The 16,519-nt window shown below is 38.9% G+C and overlaps 1 protein-coding gene across 3 annotated transcripts in view; it reads left to right on the forward strand.

Moving 5' to 3' along the window:
- The first annotated feature begins 201 nt into the window (after window positions 1-201).
- GIGYF2 (GRB10 interacting GYF protein 2) overlaps window positions 202-16,519 on the forward strand; it is a 133,079-nt gene continuing 116,761 nt past the window's right edge. For 2 of the 3 annotated variants that reach the window (XM_040231775.1, XM_040231777.1), the window contains exons 1-3: window positions 204-291; window positions 3,501-3,570; window positions 4,909-4,974. The gene's annotated coding sequence lies outside the window, so the exon portion shown is untranslated. Of the gene's footprint in view, window positions 292-3,500; window positions 3,571-4,908; window positions 4,975-16,519 lie in introns of all 3 variants that reach the window. The other variant, XM_040231776.1, reaches the window with a different exon arrangement.

Consider the following 16,519-nt stretch of genomic DNA (forward strand, 5'->3'; position numbering starts at 1 on the left):
GGGACTCGCAGGCGCCTGCGCTCTGCCGCGGCCCCGCCCTCCTCCCGCCTGACATCCGGGGCTCGGGCAGGGGCGTGTCCAGGGAAGACGGGAGGGAGGTGGCGGAAAGGAAGGACGTCGTGGGAGGCTGGAGGAGCGTGGAGGGAGGCGGGGCGGGGTGGGGGGCGGAGCGGGGGGCGGGGCGCAGCCAGTGCGCTGTCACGTGACGTGCGTGGCGACGTGTCGGCCATCTTGTGTTGTTGAGGCTGAGGACTGACGGGTTCCGAGAGTCTCCCCTGTCCCGGACCGCAGGTAACCAGCGACTCGGTCTCACTCCCTTTGCCCGGCTCCGCTCTGCGGCCCAGGCTCCGCCAGCCTGCCTGGCTCTCCTGGGCCTGCCGCCCGCTCTGGCGTCCCCGCCGCTCCGGCCCGACCCGGCCCAGCCGCATGGATACCCCCAGGCCGCCCGGCAGCCGCCTCGGCCGGCTGGGGCGTCAAGCGAACGGACAGGTCAGGTGCGGGGCCGGAGGGAGCCGCCTCCCCAGCCGGGGGCACGCCGGGCCTTGGCGCGTCTCTGCCGTCGAGCTGGGGAGTCCCCTCCTCCCGGGCCCGTTGGCATCGCAGGGGGAGCCGAGGAAGGGAGGAGGGTGATGGGTGGACAGTGTCAGGCCGGCTCGCTCAGGGCCAGAGGGCTCGCCTTTCCGCTACCTGCTCCTCCGGGCCAGCCGCCCGGCCAGCCTCGGGGTGCCCGGGGTAACAGCTGCTGCGGCCAGACAGCTGCTCCTGCTCGCGCTCCTCCCCACACCTGGCCTCGGGGAGATGCGCCCCTGCCTGCTTCACCGAGCATCTGCACTGGGGAGACTCCTTCCGCGGCGAGAGGACGGGGTCTGGACCAGGCCCGAAGCCAAGGTGGAGCCATGATCGGGACCTGGGACGGAGGTCGGGAAGAGTAGAACCCATGGCAGCTTTGGGACCCGAGCCTTCACATCAGGTTGAAATGGGCATTAGCCTTGAGTGACAGCAGTTCCCCACGAAAACACTCAGATTTATTTCAGTTTTCTGGCTGAAACATAAACCAAGCGACCAGAGAAGAGGGTGTAGAGAAGCAGGTTGTCTGACCGTGTTCGGGAAGCAGTTACATTGCTTTGCATTTATCTAGCACTATGGGTTTTTGTTTTTTAAAAAATGCTTTCTTCCCTGAAAGAACACTTAAGCACATCTATTTTCTCTGTAAGTAAGCACATCTATTTTCTCTGTAAGAAAGGTAAGTATTTCAGTTTAACTTGGAAGAGATTGAGGAAGGGGCCGGAACCAGTGACCAGCTTCTTATCCAGTGTTGTGTACCTTGGATTATACTTACTCAGTGTTTTATACCTTGGATTACAGGCAGCTTTGGTTCCCTGTGTGTATACATGGAAGATATTTTTCCCTGACATAGTATTTCCTTTTTAGAATCTAATGATTTTCTAGATTAAAAAAAAAATTGTCACCGTTTTTGAACACTAACTTTTATCCTAGTATTTGCAGCTCTGGCCTGTCAGGGTTTGTTGATTTCGAACACAAATATGTTGCCTCATTCCTTGATGTTTTTATGCGTTTAACTAGTTAGTGTAGTGCTCAAAGTGGAACATATACATTTCTGTCCCAACAAATGTTGACTTCAATAGAAGACACTAGAAAAAGGTTTAAAAAGTGGAAAGTATCTGGAAAAATGTCACACAGTCCTTAATGTCACACAGACATTTAACAATTGGAAATACACAGGTAATGGTCATGATTCACTAGAGAAGAAAAGGCTTTGGACCTTTTCTGTACTTGGCCTTTTCTATACATTTTAGGATTTTGAGACTGAGGAGGGAGAAGGTACTGTGTGCTTCCATTCATTTTTTCTGTCATTTGTGCATTAATTTTTTTGAAAAATACTGAGATTGTACTACACTATTAGGGGCTGGGAGCAAAACAGACCAAAAATTCCTGTTTCTGTGGACCTCATTCCTAGACAGGTAAATACATACTTTTGGGTAAGATACACTGTAGTGATAAGTGATGTGGGAAAAAATGAGACAGGGTAATGGGATAACAGGGAGTTGAGGGAGGGGTTCATTTTAGGTGGAGTACCCTGGGAAAGCCTTGTTGGGTAAAAAAACCAATATTTGAGGAAAGACTCGACACAGGTAACGGAGCTAATCTCTGTATCTCCATGGAGGAGGAGTGCCCCAGGCTAGGAATCCAGGGCCAAGACCCTGTGGCAGAAGCTGAAGTAAGCTGGTCCGGGGTGGCTGGGAAGGTACCGAGGTGGTCTAGCCAGAGAGGCACGATCACAAGGAACCTAGTAGGAAAAGTGTGCCAGCTCATCAGTCCTGATGAGTAGAGTTGTTCAGTTGTCCTGGAGTCTTTTTCCACACCTCTGTGACTCTTGGAAGTCAGAATCTGGAAATTTGAGCCAGTGTGCCCACCCCTTTCCCCCCAGCAGGACACCCTTCCCTGCCCCAATTTGGAAAAATTGAGGGGCTCATATATTTCAGGAAATTGTCATGAAATAGCTTTCTCAAAAGTTTTTAAATGAGATTGATGATGACCTGCCTAAAAAGATTTTTCAAAAGAAATTGCTTTCTAAAAAGGTCTTTGAAATATTTCAGACTATTTGAAAATGTAGAGAAATGAATTTCCTTTGAAATTTAGACACAGATCATTAAGAAATATATCCTTGAAGAAGTGTTTTAATTCACATTTTTAATGGTAAAGAATTCCTCTTAGTGATTTCTGTGTTGTCCAGCCTAGTTTTAAATTCATCAGGGACTGGTCCACTAATTTGTGTATCTTTTATAGCATCTTACATGTGTAAAACTTTTTGTGCTGAGTTATTTGTTCATCAACTTTGATCTTTCAGACTAGTTCTTTAGTAATTTTATGCTAGTAGACTTTTTTTCGGAAGTTTTTTTTTTTTCCTGATTTTCTTTCAGCTTATCTCCATATTCTTATTACTGAGCTCTCACAAATGTCTTCTTTCATTTTAATTCACTTGAGGAATTTAATATTTTGATTTTGAAATGCTTTTGTTGGTGAGTTGCATATGTGTAAAATAATTTGTCTTAGCTTGCCTGAAAATCATGAGTTGTTAGGAATTAGAGCTTCAGGGATAGTGATGCTTGAGGGGAGGTAGTGTTTTTACAAATTGCCTCTCTATCTTTTGTTCCTTTGGTGAATTTTTGAAATGACAGTTCCAAATTATGTCTTTGATGTCATATGGGTTCATTTGCTCTCATGACTCTGCATTTTAATATTCCATATGTCTTTTTTTTTTTTTTTGACCTTCACATTGGAAGATGACACTATTGGTAGTGATTGCTATCTGGGGGAACCATTTTGGATGATGAGATTATTACTGTCTTATTTATCTTTGCTCTTGTGAAGGATCTTTGATCTGTGCCATTTTTGAAGACTGACTTCATTTGTAGTTCTCCATTAGACTCTAATGACTAAATTTTTGGTACTTTTCTGTTTTATTCTATCTCTTATAGATTATAGTGGGACCAGTCTCATTAGGTTGAATCTCCAGCCTATGTTGGTGTTAATCCTGGTATATTAGAGGCAAGTTCAATGTCTGTTTTTCTTCAGCAGTTTGAATTGCCTTAACATTACTTGGCCATTGTTGTTAAAACTCTGAACCCAAGTGTTTGTTTTTTTTTCCCCTCCCCTTAACCCCCACTAGATTTTATGGTGATCAGGTCTTAGGATTTCCATTCACTTTTAATGCCCTGAAGAATTGCATGTCTTTAAAAATATAAGTAGACATACAACACATACAAGTTAGTTAGACTCCTGTTATTTCTTGACTAGGATTGCATTTTTTCATTTGTTTATGCTCTCAGATAACTGAGAAATGTACTAGATTAATTACACAGGAATACAAAAATGTTACCTTTCTTGAATTGCCCATAATTTTATTTGAGGTTGAGAGAGAAGAGGGGAGATTTGAAAAACAAAAGAATATTATGCTGTAGCCAAAATTAATTTTATAAAAATACTTTCAAAGTATGATATGCTTCCTAAAGTTGAGCTTTGTTTATACTTATACTGAAATAGGAGATAAACTAGAGCTTATTGTCTTGAGTTAGGCCCAGAGAAGAGCTTGTTACCTAGTTCTCCCCTCTTTTGCTTCTGCTTGCTCTTATAAAATGTAGAGTGCAGTGGATAAAGTTAAATGACCTTTTGGACACTGTAACATGGCTACTATTTTTTAAAATTAAAGATGAAAGTGGCTTTCTCAAGTTGCTTTCTTGCTTGAGAGTAAAATTGTCAACTTTAATTTTTAATTATTATTTGTTGACTCTTTAGTAGCAGCCTTCAAATCATTATTTGAATTTAGCTAAGAAATCTCTTGAAGCTATTGTTTCAGTTTGTCACTTGAAATATCACTGTCTTGTGGATGTTTAAGATATTGTCTCATCAGAGCGTTAAAAGAAGGTTTTGGTTTTGCAGCTGAAAGCACTTCTGGAGCTTTGCTCCTTGAACATTTTGGCAGTGGTCATACATCTTGGGGCTCATTGATTATTTGTATAGGATACATATTGTATTGCCATCTTGCTAGCTTTCAGTTTTCTATCAGATATTTGGTAGTTTTGAATGAAAATGCCAAGGAATAATTTCCTGAAACCCTATAGTGGTGCTCATTTATTAGCTTCATCAGAATCACTTAGTACTTTGGTTTAAAAAATATATTTTTCAGTTGCATTCCAGAGCTACTGGGAGAGACTATTTAGAGTTTAGGACAGGGACTCTGGATGAAAAGCATGTCAGGTAATTATAATATTTTAACCAGGTTTGGAATCCATTTCTTAGAAAGCATTTTCATAGTAAAAGTTGTATTTTTAAAGTTTCCTAAGAGATTGCTGGGTCATTTACTGTGATACTTTTTATTATTTACAGTGTTAAAAGGACCTGAACAAAGTCTGCTCAAACTTCCTGCTGTGAACCAGCAGAACTTTTGAACAGGTGAGTTTTGAAGGGAAGCACAAAACTGAGGGCTTATGCAGAGAATTTTTGCTTTTAAGGCTCTGGTTATTTTTGTTCTTATTATTTCTCCTGAACTTACAGATAGTAAATAGAAGCAATTTCTCTGGTACCATTCATATCCCTTATGAACCATAAATAAGAATAATCATACCTTTTCTGCATTGATCTTGGTATGAATTTGTCTTAAAGTATCATAATGATTTTTCGGTGACATAAGACAGGAAGAGGAGTCCTCTGAGGGGAGAGGTAAGAGGGTATATTAAGGAACCCAAGAGCACTTAACTTCATGAAGCACATGAACTAGGAACCGGGAAACGTTCAGGAGACAAAGTTAGTCCAGAGAGCACTTTTCTCCTTGCGGCCAGTAGGTATCATCTCATGTCTCTTTGTATCTTGCTTTGGTTGTCTTCCCACACTCTGGCCTTTTCTGCTTTAGCAAACACAGAAAAAAATTGCCACCTCATTCCTGGAACCACATGTATGTATAAACTCAGGCTCTAGTGTCACTAGCCAAAGGGTTACTAGCTCAGTGTCCCCTTTTCAGATTGCTGAGAGGGAAAATTTGATAGATTGAACTTGGTCCAAATTTCCATCATTGGTCTCGTTAGTATGGCCATGGGGTTGGGGTCTTAAAAGGTCCCACTGCTAAAAGTGGCAGCATGTCTCAGAGAAGGCGTAATGTTGCCTTTTCTATGCAGAATCACACAGAAGCTTCTAGATGTTTTCCCTTTTCCTCTAAAAATTTTCCTGTATTTATCTCGGTGGTTTTAATTTACGTGTCCTGAAGAGTTAAAATACATGTGTATATTTTGGTGAATGAGGCCTAGTAGGTCTAACCAGCCATTCTTGGAACAGTTGGTTCCAAGTGCAATGTTAACAAAATTTCTTGATTTTGTGGGTTCAGAGTATCATGTGTGATAAAGGTTTTATAAATAACTATAAGCAGATACGAGGCTTAGTTTGGAAAAATTAATTGGTTATTTAGTTTACATTGATTGCTTTTATAAGTTTTAGTTTATGTGTACTTTTTACAGTATTAAGTAACACTTGGATATGAGGAAGTCCGTAGAGGATTTGAAGGGTATGACTTCTGTATATGAATCTAAATTCACATTTGAGTGGTAGCAGGGATTTTCACTTTTGGGAAAGGATCAGGGAGATAGCATAAACTTGTATTATGTGTTTTTGTATACTAGAGTTGCTAAGTATTGAAGAAAAACTTTTTTAGTGGAGCATTTAGAAGTACTATTTATTTTTTTGTAGCTTGCATGTACTTGGTGACATCTAATTGCTTAAGTCATTTTTTTATTACTCAGATCTTATTGTGTTAGTAAATTAATATATCAAGATTTTGATGAAAAGGATAGGGATTACTTTTATTTACTTTTATTAAAAGTGACCTGTTAGAGAATGATGTGTGGAGTGACAGACCACAAATGTGACTTCCTATGATACGTTTTTTTCCCCCCTCCCCAGGCAAGGTTTCTTTAGCAGATTGCAGCTAAATTAAAACTTTTTTTTTAGAGTGCTACTTTATTTATTTCTTACTGTGCTGGGTCTCCGTTGCTTTGTGTGGGCTTTCCCTAGGTGCAGAGAGCAGGGGCTGCTGTTCATTGTGGTGTTCCGGCTTCTCATTGTGCTGCTTCTCCTGTTGGGGGAGCGTGGGCTCTAGGTGCTCCAGTTTCAGTAGTTGTGGCTCCTGGGCGTGGGCTCGGAAAATTTGGCACACAGGCTTAGTTGCTCTGTAGTATGTAGACTCTTCCCAGAAGGGAGGTCAACCCCTGTCCCCTGCATTGGCAGGTGAATTCTTACCCACTATGCCATGAGGGAAGTCTGCTAACTTAATTTTTAAGGTAGAAGAGTCGTTTCTCCTATTGTTCATTTTCTTTATAACATAGATGTTGAGGTAAAGCATGTTCAGGGCTTTGTGAGGCTTAAAAAGTGTAAAACTTTTCACGGGCTCTGGGGAGCCCTCACTGGAAAAGATTGGCTTGTGGTGAGATTATCAAATAACATGGTCATGTTTATGGCATGGTAATTTTTCTTGACTAGTTTATTAGTTGCTAATTTTATTCTCCTTTCACCAAAAGGGGGAAAAAAGAAACATTTATATATTATTCAGAAGTATAAGGTGGGGAAAATGACAGTAACAGTAGTAGCTTTTTGTGTGGTGATACTGTGCCTAGAGTGTTCTTTGGGAACAAGGCTCTTTTTATTCTAGTTGTTCTGATCCTCGAGGAAGTCTTGGGAGCTCTAGCCTCTTCAGTATTGGTCCTTTGGTTGTAGAGACTGACAGAATTGTCAGAGGTATTGTTTTGGAACTTAATGATTGGTGAATCTTGGCACAATCCTTGAAGAGATGGTTACATTCAGGGGATTTCATGGTTAGCCCCTTAGGAATTGAGATGGTTTTGCCTAAACCATGGCTAATTGAGTAACTGGATGAAGCCATCTTGTGAGAGCAGTAGGTCAGAGAGCCTTAATTCATATTCTAGAATCTGACACTTTAATCTCTTGTATTAGTTCCGCTATTGTTAATGAAAATTTTGATAGTGTGCTATGAGAATATGTGTTCTTCCCCAGCCACAGGGTTTGGGGCTTCCCCAGTAGCTCAGTGGTAAAGCATCCTCCTGCCAGTGTAGGAGATGCAGGGAAATGGGTTCAACCCCTGAGGTGGAAAGGTCACCTGGGGAAGAAAATGGCAACCCACTCCAATATTCTTGCCTGGGAAATCCCATGGACAGAGGAGCTTGGCAGGCTACAGGATATGAGGTCTCAAAGAGTCCAACACGACTGTGCATGTACACATTCAACCAGAAGGCAGAGGGGCTCACTGTATTGCTTGAGAAGGAAGGATAGTGGAGGATAGTGAGCGTGGGACAGAGTGGGAGATTGGGGAAAGGAGAAAAAGTTACTGCCACAACTGAATTCCTCTGAAAATTGCAAGGAAATGGGAGGAAGAAAGTAACGAAGCAGTATTAAACACTGTCAGTATGTAGAGAAAAAGCTTGTGGCCATTAAACAGAAGTGTGGGTTTACTTTTCTGTCACTTACTACCTGTAACTATAGATAAAGAAGCTAACTTCTTGCAACCTTGTTTTCCTTACTGGAAAATATATCCCGTAGTGATTTGGGAATTAAAAGTCTAAAATGTGCAATACACTGCCTGGCACGTGGTGTTGATAAATAGGCTTTCAGTGATTGTTAGCGGGTATAATTGTTATTACTATGCAGATAGATACATTTTGATTGTGAAGTGTCATCTTTTAATTTGAATAGAGACCTCAGTGGGTTCTGTTTTTAAGTCTTTTGTCTTTTTTGTTTTGTTTTCAATCCAACAAATTATTTGAATACCTGCTTTGTTCCAGGTGCTGGGCTAGCCATAGTGATGAGCAAAACACCCAAGGTCCTGTCTTGTGGGTCTTACAGCCTAGTGGTAGAGGCAATAAAGAAATCATATAAGTAAATCTCAGAATGTGAAAAGTTTCTCTGTCTTTCGAAAAATATATTTTTAACCTGAGATACTTTTGAAGTGTCCATTTGGAATCTTGGTATTCTTGTCATCAGGGATGTTTTATGTCTCTTGATAGGCTTTCAAATGTATGTTTGTTTGTTTGTTTTCAGTTAATTTATATATTTGTTGTATTATATTTTCCTCTTTCTCTGAGATAGATGCTGTCAACTTTTTGATTTTAGATCTCCTTTACCTTCGTAAGAATTAGAGGACCCCAGAGAGCTTTTGGCTTTTCAGTTATATCTATCTTTATCACATTAAGGAATTTAAAATGATTTATTGATTTAAAAATAGCAATAACTTCTTTACATGTTAACATAGTATATTTTTAATGAAAAATACCAGTTTTTTAAAACATTTCTTAAAAAATTTGCTGAGAAGAGTGACATTGTTTTCCCTTTTTAAAAATTGCTTTTTTAAAAAAAAAAGCAATGGAGAAGGAAATGGCAATCTACTCCAGTACTATTGCCTGGAAAATCCCATGGACAGAGGAGCCTGGTAGGCTATAGTCCATGGAGTCGCAAAGTTGGACATGACTGAGCGACTTCACTCTCTCATGTAGAAGGCAGCTGGATTCTCATAGCTGCTTCTGCATCCAGTCTGTGGCTATTTCTTACATTAGTTGAAGTATATGAAGGAAATTCATCCTCATGAAGCCGTGTATGTAGTTGGAAAATGGAGGAATATTTTAAGAGCTTTTTCAGATAATTGCAGATTTTCATTGATATTACACTAAAATTGGATAGCTAGTAGTTTTTAAAGGTTAGTTGCATTGTGAAATTTGAATTACTATATATCAGTGCACTTTTATATTCCATTACATTAAAATCTATTGGTCTATTTTGTCCATTAAATGGATATTTTATATTACACAGTATCAAACCTTCCACACTCATTAATATCAACACACATCAGAAAATCCTTTACTTATTGGAAAGTATTAAGTGCTAAAAAAAATCTGTCAAACTCATGGTAGTGAATAGAAGTTTTCTAAAATCTTAACTTTTGCTTAAAAGCTTAAGTTTTGTAATTGGCAGCAAATAGTTGTTCTTTTTAAAGTGACAATCTCGCCTTGTTCATTTTTGAAAAAAGTGTCTGTTATATACCTAGGCCTGGATGATTTTATTTGTGTGTCAGCCCTTTCAGCTCAATATGATGTTTCATGAATGGAAGTAGGTAGTTGAGCTTGTAACTCAAAGGCACCTAAGTGCCTTTCTTAGAGACGGTGGCGTGCAGCAGAAGTGCTTCATGTGTACTTTCTCATTTCATCACATTAGGACTATTAAAAAGATGTGTACACAGGACCCAAGATTAATTGGCAGCTTTTGCTGCCTTATTAAAGGCATTCTTAAGTAAACCTGGCTTTTTTCTTTCTTGGGAATATATGGCACTGGGCAGTGAAGAACATGGTGAGTATTAGCACAATTTGGTACCATTACTTTGAATAGTGCTAAAGCTGTCAACAATTTTACCCATGACTGGTGCAGTGCCAACATAGTGAAAAATGCAGAGAATATCTTAACAGATTGGACATCTTGGATACCTTGAAAGAGTTTCAGAGAATTGCACTCTGGGGAGTGAAACATTTTTCAGTGTTACATTTATATATATTACATTGACTTTTTAAAAAGTGTTTTCAGAAAGTAATTGTTTGAATTAGAAACTGGAATAAACATATTGAGGATGTTTAGATTTCAGTGAGGGTTTTTAATTCTGGGTAGATATAGATCTGTTCATAAGTTGTAGTCTTCTACACCAGCACCGTCTAACTGAGTTTTCTGCTGTGATAGAAATGTTCTGTAAATCTCCACTGTCAAATACTGTAACCACTAGCCACACGTGACTGCCAAGCACTTGACATGTGGGTTAGTGTGACTGAGGGAACCTGCATTTTTTAAAATGCAGAAAACCTTTTTTATTACAACAACTCAGTAGGCTTTACTTTTTTAATTAAAAAAAATTTTTTTTTGGCTGTGCATCATGCGTGATCTTAGTTCCGGGACCAGGGATTGAATTTACTCCCCCTGCAATAGAAGTTCAGAGTCCTAACCACTGAACTGCCAGGGAATTCCCTTGGAGGCCTTATTTTTAAGAATAATTGTAAAGAGGGAGGAGATAATGTATACATAGAGCTGATTTATGTTGTACAGCAGAAACTGAAACACAACGTTATAAAGCAATTATACTCCAGTTAAAAAAGAACAGTTTTAGATTCACAGAGAAATTGAGAATACAGTACAAGAGAGCTCCCATAGAATACCACACTCAGGTTTTGTGTTGTTAACGCCTTACATTACTGCCGTGCATTTGTTAGAACTAAGTAGCCAGTATTGCTTATTCACTAAGTGTATTTCGATTTCCTTCGTTTTCCCTAGTTTGTTTTCTATTTCGGGACCCTGTCCAGGATACCACATTACATTTAGTCACGTATCCAATCCACAGGCTCCCCTTGGCTGTGTTAGTTTCTCATACTTCCCTGTTGTTAACAATCTTGACAGTTTTGAGGAGTACTGGTTAAGTATTTTGTAGAATATTTCTTCAGTTAGACATTGTAATTTGTCTAATGGTTTTCTCCTGATTATGGGTCATGGGTTTTTGGGAGGAAGACCACAGAAGTAAAGTGCCATTTTCATCCCATCATATCAAGAGCATATACTGTCAACATGATTTATTACTGTTAATATTGACTTTGATACTTGGTTGACTATTATACTTTGTCAGGTTTGACTACTGTAAAATTACTCTCCTCTTGGAGGAACTAGATTTTAAATTTTAATTGACTTAGCTACATGTGGTTAATGAGTATTGTATAAGATGGCACAGTTCTGAACAGTGTTTCTCAGTTTTAAATATTATCCAAAACTTTATTTAACATCTATTTTAATAGATGTAAAGAAAGGCAGTTTAACACAAAAGAAATATAAAATGTTAGTCTTGTAATGCATTGCTTTCTGAGGAGGCAGTCTACTTTTAGTAAGCTTACTGTTTTTCAAAATTAACTTTTTGAGGTTTAATTTATATGCAATAAAATGCCTTCGTTTTAAGTATATTCACGCTGAGTGTACATCTTGATAAGTTTTGAGAAGTGTATTTACTTCTGTAACCTTAATGACAATCAAGATATGTAACATTTTCACCACCCCCAGAACTTTCCTCCTGCTTTCTTGCAGTCCTTTCCCTTCTCCCACCACTGATTTATTTTCTGTGACTATAGATAATTTTGCCTCTTCTGCCAGTTTTATGTAAATGGATTTATCGCATATGTGTTCTTTTTGGTTCTGACTTCTGCTTAGTGTAATTATTTGTGATATGTCCATGTTGTTGCATGTGTCAGTAATTAGGTGTTTTTTTTTTAACTGATGAGACTATTCCAAGGTATGTTTATTATAGTATTTGTTTATCCATTTATCTTGCTTTGGAGCTGTTAGGAATAAAGCTGACCTTAGTTTCATGGCAGTGGGTAGTGATTCAGACCTTGTTGGATTGCAGTGTTCATTTCATGCTGTAAATTGAAATTTAAGTTCTTGAAGCCAATAGCATCTATAGTATTTTTGAAGACATGTCATAAAAAAGGATAATTAACATAGAATTAAATAATATTTTTGTGAAATTTCATACAGTAATGTGTGATACAGAGAGATGTAGACAGTTTTGACTTATGATGATTTCCTGGGGAGTTGGGGAAGGAGTCCTTTGTTCTTTAGGATAAATGTTTAGTAGTGAAGCCTAATTTTGCTTCATGAGTTTTTGTCATTAGTAGACGTGTTAACAGATCATATTTTAATAATTATTTTTTAAAGTTTGCATGTTTAAAAATGAAGAGAGTTGGTATTGTCATACAGGTGGGTGCAGAAGGAGAATGTTTTTTGCTCTAATAGGTGAATTTTTCCTTTTATTTTTGTACCTTAAAGTTATTTTTTAAAAGGAGTTAATGTTGAAAAGAAATAAACTTTCTTTGACATTTATGTTGGGATTGTAAAAGTGTTTCAAACAGGCAAAGTAGGCACTTTGTGGGAGTTAAAATGTACTTTGCTGTAAAAGTAATGGAAGAATATTGCTGCAAATCATGAAAATAGAAAAACAATTATTAATCCTACCACATGAGCATGTCTTTATATATTCTCTTTTTTAAGACAGTTGGCCCTCTGTATCCATAGGTTCCATGTTCTTGGATGTGGAGGGCAGAGTGTAAAGGATTTGTGCATCCCTGAGTTTTGGTGTCAGATAGGGTCTTGGGACCAGTCCCCCTCGGTACTGAGGGATGACTGTGTATATAGTTAGACTCTGTGTGCAAACGTTATCGTACCTGTATTATGTTGAGGGAATGTGCTGCTTTTTATGAGATTGTTTTCAGTCTTTTATAATTATAAGTGATGTGCTAAGTGTGGTTCCTCTCTCATGTTTGAACCTTTTCATTTTTTTACTTAGCTTTTTTCTAAAGTTTGAAAAAATGAATTATTTTAGCCTACTGCCTGAGTCTTGCTTCATTTGAATGTGGACTTGTTTACAGTCTTAAAAGTTGATATATTTATAGATTATGTTATCAAGATAGTGGTATAAGATCTTTTTAATTACAGAAATTTAAGTAGGGAGTGAATTTAGTATTATCAGAAGATTTGCCTTTAAAATAGTTTTGCTTCATGTCCATTAAAATATTTTTACTTGTACTGTTTTCCCCCCTTAGCTAAACCGTTTATGGTTTATTGTAACCTTTTTAAAATTGAGGTATAAAATATAATAAATATATGCACAAATCTGAAGTGTATAGTTGGAAAATTTTTTACATAATGTATGAGTTCTGTAGTCAGCAGCTAAATCAAGATAGTGAGCATTTCTAGCACCCCAAAAGATTTCCTTTTCTCCTTCCCAGTAAGTAGTCCCTGCTTCCATGGTGAACAGAGTTCAGACATCTGTCAGAATTGATTATTTTACCTGTTGAACATCATAAAAAGAATGTTACAGTTTATATTCTTTTTTGCTGGACACAGTGACTGATATTCATGCATTATGTTGCAGGTATCAATTAATTTCTTCTTTCTCGGTCAGTACTTTGTTGTGTAAATATATACAATTAAAAAATAACTGTTTTGAAATAATTTCAAACAGAAGTACAGAAAAGTTGCAAAAAATTACTTAAACTTTCCATATGCCCTTCACCCAGTTTGGTCACCATTTTTAACATTTCCTGATAATAAAACTGTAAAATTCTTGTAGAGATGGAAATACCAAACTACCTTACCTGCCTCCTGAGAAACCTGTATGCAGGTCAAGAAGCAACAGTTAGAACCGGGCATGTAACAAAACTGGGAAAGAAGTACGTCAAGGCTGTGTATTGTCACTCTGCTTATTTAACTTATATGCGGAGTGTATCATGAGAGATGCTGGGCTGGATGAATCACAAGCTGGATCAGCAACCTCAGATGTGCAGATGATACCCTAATGTTAGAAAGCGAACAGGAACTAAAGAAAGAGCCTCCTGATGAAGGTGGAAGACGAGAGTGAAAAAGCTGGCTTTAAACTCAGCATTCAAAAAAATGAAGATCATGACATGAAACAGTGACAGACTTTATTTTCTTGGGCTCCAGAATCACTGCAGACCTTTATGACAGCCATGAAATTAAAAAATGCTTGCTCCTTGGAAGAAAAGCTGTGACAAACCTAGATTGCATATTAAAAAGCAAACATTACTTTGCCGACAAAATTCTGTCTAGTCAAGCTATAGTTACTCCATATGTACAGATGTGAGAGTTGGACTGTAAAGAAGTCTGAGCACTAAAGAATCGATGCTTTTGAACTGTGGTGCTGGAGAAGACTCTTGAGAGTCCCTTGGACAGCAAGGAGATCAAACCAGTCAATCCTGAAGGAGATCAACTCTGAATATTCATTGAAAGGACTGATGCTGAAGTTGAAGCTCCAATACTTTGGCCACCTGATGCAAAGAGCTGATTGATTGGAAAAGACCCTGATGCTGGGAAAGATTCAAAGCAGGAGGAGAAGGGGATGACAGGGGAAGAGATGGTTGGATGGTATCACCAACTCGATGGACATGAGTTTGAGCAAGCTCCAAGAGATGGTGAAGGACAGGGAAGCTTGGCATGCTGCACTCCATGGGGTCACAAGGAGTCGTACATAGGGACTGAACAGCATATTTGCTTTATCTCTAATTTTCTTTTTTTTTCTCCATATATGCAGATATGTATATATAATTTTAATTTTTTGTAGTTTTTTTCTGTTCCATTTGAGAGTCTCTTACAGACCTCATGCTCCTTTTCCTCCAGACAGTTCAGTGTTGTTTTCTAAGAATGAGAACATTCCTTTACATAATCACAGTAAAAAATTCAAAATCTTAGAAAAGTAACATTGGTATAATACTGTTGTCTAATCCATATCTCCTATTCAGATTGTTCTAATTATCTCTTTAATGTATCTTACAGCTTTTTTCTTTTTGCTGGTTCAGGATGGAATTATACACTCAGTTTTTATGTCTCTTTAGTCTCCCTTAATCTGGGATGGTTCTTCAGCCTTTGTCTTTTGTGACATTGGTACTTTTGGTGACTTTGGTAGATTGATTTTGTGTTGTCAATTTGGACTTACCTGATGTTTTTTCAAAATTAATTTCAGTTGATGCATTTTTGTCAGGATAGTGATACTGTGTCCTTGTTAGTGAATCTCATCAGGAGGCACATGGTGCCAGTTTGTCTCATTATTAGTGATGTTACCTAAGTCAGTAACAGCCGGATGGCAGGGATGCATAGGGCAAGGCGTGTGGGAAAGGGTGGATCAGAGTGCTTTGCGCCATCCTTTCCACATCTTCACCAACTTTGAAGCTCCCATATATTTGCTTATTCATTCACCTGTTGATGGACATTTGTGTTGGTAAACATGATAGCCACATGTCAGGTATGAATAAAGCTACTGTGCATATCTGATACTCATCTCTGGGTAGAAATTTTCCTTGAGTGTATGCCTAACAGTGGATTGTGGCGTCGTCAGATAGGTGTATTATTTAGATGTGATAGATAACTGATAAACTTGTCTTTTGAAGTGGTTGAACTAATTTGCAGAAGTGGAGTTATTAATCTTGTGTTAATCCAGGTCTGGCTAAGATATGAATAGCTGGTTGCTGGAATGGGCATATAACTAATTATTTGGTACATCTAAAGCATGCTAGGGGAGTAGTTCTTTTTTCTGCTTTTGGGAAAGTGAAGGTGGGGAAGATGGAGGCAGATTGAGGTTCTTGGTGTTTATTCTGTGTTAGTCTTTTGACAGACTCTGCACAGTACTGGCTGGACTTCATCCCAGGTTTGCCGTAGTTTTTTTCTGAGCAGTTTTTACATTGATACGGGAGATACGCAGTAGCAGATAATTTTTTAAAGAAAGATTCAGGGGGTTTTCAAAGGAGCATGTGTTTTGATATGTTAGTAGCATAGTTAGTTCAGTTGCTCAGTCGTGTCCAACTCTTTGCGACCCCATGAATCGCAGCACGCCAGGCCTCCCTGTCCATCACCATCTCCTGGAGTTCACTCAGACTCACGTCCATCAAGTCAGTTATGCCATCCAGCCATCTCATCCTCTGTCGTCCCCTTCTCCTCTTGCGCCCAATCCCTCCCAGCATCAGAGTCTTTTCCAGTGAGTCAACTCTTCGCATGAGGTGGCCAAAGTACTGGAGCTTCAGCTTTAGCATCATTCCTTCTAATCAATATATCAAGACTTCTCCTGGGAAGCAGTATTGGAAAACGCTTTCAGAGTAGAACCCGAGCCTTTGTGCCAGGTTTTGATTCTGCTTTGGCTTCTGCTTTGTCTTTGTCCAGACAGAACTTAGTATGTAGAACTGTAGCTTCCTCGTGTTGATAGTGGTCATGTGTGCCCAGAAGTCATCTGGCTCCTCGGCACTGTGCCAGGTTGTGAGAAAATGGTAAACTTTTAAGAGCTGAGAGACCAGGGTCTCTCTTTCCTTTGTTGCAGACCCAACAATATAAAAGAGCTATGTTGATTTCTTCTCTTTTCACC

The sequence above is a fragment of the Oryx dammah genome, unplaced genomic scaffold (genome assembly GCF_014754425.2).
Source record: "Oryx dammah isolate SB20612 unplaced genomic scaffold, SCBI_Odam_1.1 HiC_scaffold_28, whole genome shotgun sequence".
Classification (NCBI taxonomy): domain Eukaryota; kingdom Metazoa; phylum Chordata; class Mammalia; order Artiodactyla; family Bovidae; genus Oryx; species Oryx dammah.